Below are 7,428 nucleotides of genomic sequence, written 5' to 3'. Positions count from 1 at the left end.
ACTCATAGCTGTTTGCTAAATATAAAGGGCTCTGGCATCAGAGCTAAAAACACCTTTGTATATACTGATACCTCAGGCCCTGCAAGAAAATGTACTCATCCATTTGGAGCCAAAAAAGCAATGATGAAGGAAAAGAAATAATTATTATAATTTTTGTGCACTTAACCCTTTGCAACTATACTCAGCATTTTAGCTGCTGGGAAATCATGAGAGTCATGTGTTCTGTTGCTACCTTTTGCCTCTCACTGACAAACTGATTGCAGATTGACTGTGCTCAGTTTATCCTCACGGGTCATGGCCAATTCTTCCAGGGTATGCCAGTGGCAGACCTCTCTCTAGGACTAGCACAGCCACTAAAAACAGACTCTGACATCTTTGTATGGCTTTTGTTTTGATTCTTTGTGTTCAGATTGAGAGCAGTAAACATGCAGAGAGACTCTGCCAGGTCCTTCTTTCAAGCGCTATACAGTGTAAAACAAAATGCAGTTCACCTGCAAAGGCCCTAAGGTCTTTCCCTCTGCAATGTTTTCTTTTGGCTAGCTCCCCAAAAAGTCAATCCCATCTCAACTAAAATACACAGAATCAAAGATATGAACCCAGAATGGCCCAAAACAAAGGAGTCACTAATGCAACTAATTTTAAGCATCAGCCTTTCTCACATTATTTCTCATCTTTCTGAGTTTACCTTTTCCTCTCCCACTTTGATGCAGCATATCTTCCATCACCTAGCTTAGCGCTTGTAGCAACCAAAGTGGAAGTAGTAAGCCTCTGTCCCACTCCCAGCTTGAGCTCTTCAAGACCACCTTCCCACAGTCCCCACACCCAGTGCAAGACAATTCGGTCAGTAGTGCCTTGGATGATTTTCTGATACTGGTGATTTGAGAATGAGAAGCAGTTTTTAACATTTCATAGGACAAGAAGAATAATCAAGTTAATCCACAGAATGAAGTGGATGTAAACATCAGGAAACAATCTCAGGAGAACAGCTCAGCAAATCGTGCAAAGGAGGAATGAAATGGCAAAGGCTGATCTAGTAAACTTCTATTTACTGGCATGCTGTTGAGCAATAGCCTCAGTAACATGGTGTGTATTCCTACTCACAAACTTAGATTCTCACATGTATGCACAAAACCACAGAGGAGTCCCCTTGAATCTGGGTGTGATTTGCAGGTGGTATTTAGAAAGGGATAAATATTGTGAGGATCAGTTTGTAAGATTTCACAGCACCCTCAACAGCAACTTAGAGCCAAATCTATTTAAAAACAGTAAAGGCAGAGAAGTGAAGTTGCCTTTGGTTGTGATGTTTTTCTCTTTCCCGTTGTAGCTTCCTCTTTCTCTTCACCAGCTCAGCACTGCTGGCAGCTTTTTATAAACCACGATTCCTACTGCTGTCAGCTTGTTTGGAAACTACATGGTGAGCTCAGTCCCGCAGCTACTGCTGTGGGTTTGTGTTTCATTGCAGGCCGGATTTGCTCTAAATTCTGTACCTACCACCATAGTTTTGATTCGAAAACACTCAAAATGCTCTGTATATTGAAAAAAATTTCAGTTCAAAGCAGAATTTTCCACTAAATATACAAAGTTATGCAGCATAAGCTAAAAGCGGAAATGCAATCTCCTAAATACATAGTAAAAACTTCTGCACAAAGTGACAGCCTCTGGAAGGTTAGACTGTGGCACAGTGGGCAGTAGTACTGGGTGATTCTAGGTTGACAGGAATCTGCACTGAGCATGCAAAGTGATGTCATGACCAGAACAATAGCTGTGAACAAAAAGCAATATTAAGATTTTCCTTTTTGAGGAATTTTTAAAATTCCTCAGACAGCAGACACCTCAGTCTCCACCAGAGACAGGGTGGATAGGTGGGTAGAACGTTGTTCAGAAAGATTATGATTACAGGAATTATTAGGAATGAAACTGTGAAAAAGCTTTCTTTAGTCATGGCATCAGGGAGAGATTCCTAGCAAAGCAGGCAGAAGCAAGAGGAAGGAGCAGGAGCAGGACTGAGGAAACACCATGGGTTGGGGTAGTGAGATAAACAGCACCAGAACCCCTGAAGTCTTTGTACTCTGCCTGCTACTCCAGTGACAAACTTTGCCATTGGTTTACTGGAGAAGCTGTTGGGACAGACATGTTCTAGTTTTTCTCACCACAGTAGAGATCCTACAGCCCGTTGTGGACTGGGGGAAGATGGCAAGATCTTAGCTGGAGACAAATGGCACTCAGAAGAAAAGGCATACAAAGACAATAAAATAAAGAGGTACCTCTAGGTTTCAGACTTTAAAAATATTTTTATTTGTAGATCTCTAAAATTCATCTATGTAGGTGCAACCATGTATGCATTTTACATGGCCAGCTTAAGCCCACTGGTAAGAGTGTTATTTTTTATATTTTTCTCAGATTCCTCAGAAATGCTTCATTGACTTGCAAAGTCCCACAGACCATGAGCTGAAAAATCCCTACATACTGACTGGAAAATATGGGTCTAAACACAATACTTTTACTGGTTAAACTAATTCGATTTGTTGAATTAAAGGAAAACAACAACTTTGGTAACAGTATGCTGCAACTGTAAACTATGTTAAATTTTGTCACTGTTTAAAATACACAATCCAGTACTTTAATTAAATTTTAAAGGCCTTGTATATGGGTGAGGTCTGTGACTGAAGAGACAAGAAACTTGAGTAAGACCAGGGGCATGGGAGTGAGAATAAGGTCACTGCAGGAGAGATGAAGCTTCATTCATCAGCAGAGCATATTTTATCAGCATATTTTATCACCTGTATTTGCCCATGCTGTACATAACTGCATGTAGTATTTCTAATAGAATTGTAAGTATCTCAGCCTCTTGTGTTATTAGTCACAGAGGGTCACAGTGGTTACCAAAAAGACCCCCACTCAACAGAAAAAGCCATTGAGAAAGTTTGTCCCCTTCTCAGCTGGCAGGAGTCCTGTAATCTGAGTTATAAATACCCAGCCATGGCTCAGTTTTGGTGTCTACTCCTCTGTCTCCTATCATCTCCTACTCAGAAAAGAACCATTTCCCTTTTCTTAATGACCACTGAAATCATTTAGGGAATTTCCAGCACATGGTGTGCAGATTCTGATTCACTTTAACCCCAGAAAATGTTTAACTCCTTCTGGTAATTATTGTGAATTGATCCAGTCCTACAAATGAAGATACCCCAAGTTCCTCTTTCCCTTTTTCCCCCTCAGCCATACACAGGCACTTTGCATTCAAAGCATTCTTCTCCTCTGCACCCCACTGCTACTGCACTGAAATCCTTGTAATAACACCTTCCGCTCTCCACATGGTTAATTTGTTCAGATTTGTGACTGTTTCTTCTGCTAAAACAGGAAGATAATTTCATTTTTCTCATTTTCCAAGATACCTCCCTCTTAGTTTATTCTTCTGTAACATTCTTTAAAATACTAACATTAATATAATATGGTCAAAACAAAACCTCTTGGTTTTCCTTCTCCCGCCTTCTATCAGCAAAGCTATTGTAAGGCTTGCTGTCCTAGAGGGCTGTCTCTGACATTATGCCAATCTACACAACCAGGTTTTATCAAGGATGTATGTGCAGCTTCCTCTTGCAGAACACCTTTAAGAGGAAAATTTTTCACTTTCTTTTATTGCTTAAACTCTTGCCCACTTAAAAAGCAAGTCTCCTTCTGTCTGGTGTTCCTGGCTTCAGACTCTCTTTTTCCTTTCTCTCCTTTCTCCATTCTAAGAGGGAGATCAAATCACTGTTCAAAAACTTTCTGTTGTATTTCTCCACTATTTTCCTTTAAACTATCACATCAAAACCAAATTTTGATATCCTTTTAGGACCCTTCACAAAAGTATTCCCCCCTAATATTTCGTTCTTTAATGTGCAATATGTTATGTAATTGTTTAATGTTTGATGTAATACTTCTGGCACAACAACAAAAAAAAAATAATTAGAGTTCAGTACAGTACCTACTGTACTGTAGATAGAGCAAATTGCTTGCATTAAAATGAAAAGGTTGCAACATTAGAGGACCAATAGCCACAGTCATGCAAACAAGAGGAGGGAGGAAATAAAGTATCAACCCACATATTGTTAGCAGAACAACTTTGTAAAAAACATAGTTACTAAAAAAATAGTGCAAAACAACGGTATCCAAATAAAAATTTATCAACATCTTCAATGGGCCTGTAGCTTTTACCTGGCTGATGTAGCATTTGTCAAAGCAGTGAGCAAACTTTGCTCCTAAAGAAAGGTAGAGCTTAAGATCGAGCTACTTATCTCTAGGCTGTTAATTTTTTCTACCAGATTAGGTAAGGATTTCAGCTTTTCACCAAACCCTGCATATTTCAAGACACTTGAAAAAAATCACAGGCAAGAAAGTAAAAATGAAGACTGAATAATCTAACTGTATGTGACTTATTTAGGAGAGATGGTCTGAGGTTACTAAAGAATGAATTGTAATTAATTAAAACACAATTTTTCTAATTGGTAAAAAGTTTCTACAGATAATATACTCCTGAGTGTGTCATACAAACCTGCCTAGTCACACACAAAAAGCTGTGACCTAGGGCTTGCATACATACTTCAGCTCTTATGCAGCCAATCATCATGGGGAGGATGGAAGACAGCACTGGCTCCCAGTACTTCAGTTCCTCTGTCTGTGCAACATTCCAAGCACAAAGTCCTTATCAAAGTGGTGGTAGAGAGCCAGAAGCACAGCTACAAATCCACTAGCTACCTAAGCACATTTATTTGTGAATAGTCTTGTTCTCTTTAGAATTCTGAGAGATTGCTAAGAGGTGTAATCCTAATAAGATGCAAGTTTGGAAAGTGTTATTTACATTAGGTGGTGAATGTAGACCAACAAAATAGTTCAGATCATAAGACCACTTCTAAAATCAATATCCTGATCCTTTCCACTTACTACACTTTGCACCACACAGCAGTATTAGGATGCATAAACTGGATTCTTTTCAGATTAAACTGAAGGTGTAGCTCAGGTCTCCAGCTGCAAATGGGAATTCCATGGCATCAGACTAGAATCAGTCTGAAATGACACCTTGTCAAAAGAAATACAGGGTATATTGAGCCTCCATCAGCAGCAAGTAGTTTTCCCTACAAATATATTCTCAAGCTGAATCCAGATTCCCCTCAAGCTTATAATTTATTTTTTACCATTAAAGTGTCTCATTTTCTGGGGGGGTCAGGGGGGAGGCTGTGTGGAGGTGAGAGGCAAGGTAACCTCTATCGGACTGTAGGTTCTTTATGAAGGGATGATAGACAATTCTACCTTCACCTTACTGGTGCTACTGACTGTAGATAGGATGTACACTGGATGTAGACTTCAAAAGTAGATGGTTAAAGCAGTCTTCCATGTTAATTGCTTGAGATGATACTAAGGTTTTGAGAGATTGGATAACAATAAGCGAGCAGAAATGTGTAAATTGAAAATCTCTTGCCCACAGAATGCAGAAGATCATTAAAAACCATATAAAATCATAACCATATAGTTATTTGAAAATGCCTTAAAACACAATCAAGTTTTCCCAAATACAGTAAGTAATAAAATGCAGCTGACATGTAAACCGACTTTAAAGCTATATAAATTGCCAAAGAGAGATTTTTTTCTTTGCTGAATTCTGTTTTATGGAGAGTTTAAAAGTTATCAATCAAATGAAAAAAATAAATGCTTTTCATTTCTGTAAGTGATTGAATATCATAATGGTTCTTAAAATATCCATGAAGTTTTCCCTTCCTCCAAATGAAAGTGGTTTTCTCCATTCTCATATGGATGGAGTCTAGTCTATGCTTGAAAATCTTTACCAATATATTGAAGTTAGTTAAAACTGATGTTTTAATTACATTTTATGACATTTTCCACTAGTAAAAGTCTTTGCACAGATGCTGTTGCATAAAACTCAGGAACTCATGAAAGCTGAACTGTCAAAAGCGCTTTTTTGCAAGTACGAACTGCATCAGCTCTGGGAAGGGATACCCTATAGTGAGGAAAAGTCTTTATTCAAATGTAGACATGCCAACAAACCTGTGGGTATCACAAGGGAACATCAGTGAGTGACACCACCACAGTAGAAACAGGAGCACATATTTCAGGAGAGAGTATAGTCAGTCTGTTAAAGTTCTTAAGGTGCAGGTCCACGTGAGAAAAAGAGGTAACAAAATCTTTTCAGCCAGAATTTGCAGCAGCCACTTTCTGCCTCCTAGTCTCTCACATCAACATATGCAATGAAGATATTTCAACAAATATCTTCACCTCAGTAGGAGTGCATGCAACAAGCAGTTATCAAGAGAAGACTGTCCTCCAGACCCCACAGGTTCCACAGTCAGAGACCCATGTCATCTCAATGGATAGTAAATGTTAAAGGATGGTATACAAGACCTACAAGCCGTATTAGGTCTAGATAAAAACAAGTTCCATGCCAAAACATAGTACTGTGAAGAATATAGAACACACAGGGGAATTCCTTGCTTAGAGGTGTTGTCTTTCTGTTACAAGAAAACTCAGTAGCAGAATCTGTGTAAATACCTGTTTCTGATTAAAGAACTACAGAATGGGTGATGTTGTCTGTGGTTTTAGTAGGGGGGAAAATTACCTTCCAAGCACCAAACAAGGTTTGAGGTGACGAGACCTCTCTGTGATGTGGCTGCTAGATGAAACCCTTTTGCTCTGGTAGTTTGTGGTTAGAAATAGCTTAAAGAACAAATGGCTAGAGGTAGGGCAAGAAATGTTCCCAAAAACTGCACACACTGAGGTGATGCTTAGAGGGAAAAGATTCAGATGAATGTTTAATGTTATCAGAAATAATCTTTCAAAAACTTAATCCTTCAACTCATCATTTTCTCTAGTTCTCAAATTCCATCATGGAGAAGGATCCTCATCCTAATTCAAAAGCATTTTTAAAGGTCAAAATGCACTCTGTGAGTAGCAGTTCACATCACATACCTCTGGAAATCAGTTTGCTACTACACAACTATTTTGTAACTTCATCTATTTTCTTCATTTAAGTCATCTAATAAGGCAACTGCAAGGATCTGGGGCAAAAGTATCACCTCTAGCAGGCCTTGCTTTAGGGGTGAGAAGATTCTGTGCTTACAAGCAGAGGATAAAATACCAGTTATTGTGCAATTGTGAGAATTGAGTTGAACTTTAGCAAGGTTGTTACGAGTGATGTTCCTATACAAGTGTGATAAACAAGTGTTTTATTTCACTTTGAGCACTTCCATTTATGGAGATACCCTCTTTCCTGGGAAGATTATTCAATTGTTGGACTTCCTGCTCGTCCTGAAACCTTATGTCATATAATTTTGTTTTGATTCGGCATACAGAGAATCAATTTAATTCTTTATATTGATTGCCTTGGTGTACTTACAATTACTGTATGTTTGGACCTGGTCAATAATGTTGGCAATTCAG

Source organism: Vidua macroura, chromosome 6 (assembly GCF_024509145.1).
Source record: "Vidua macroura isolate BioBank_ID:100142 chromosome 6, ASM2450914v1, whole genome shotgun sequence".
Taxonomy (NCBI): domain Eukaryota; kingdom Metazoa; phylum Chordata; class Aves; order Passeriformes; family Viduidae; genus Vidua; species Vidua macroura.
Note: the sequence above shows the minus strand (reverse complement) of the source record.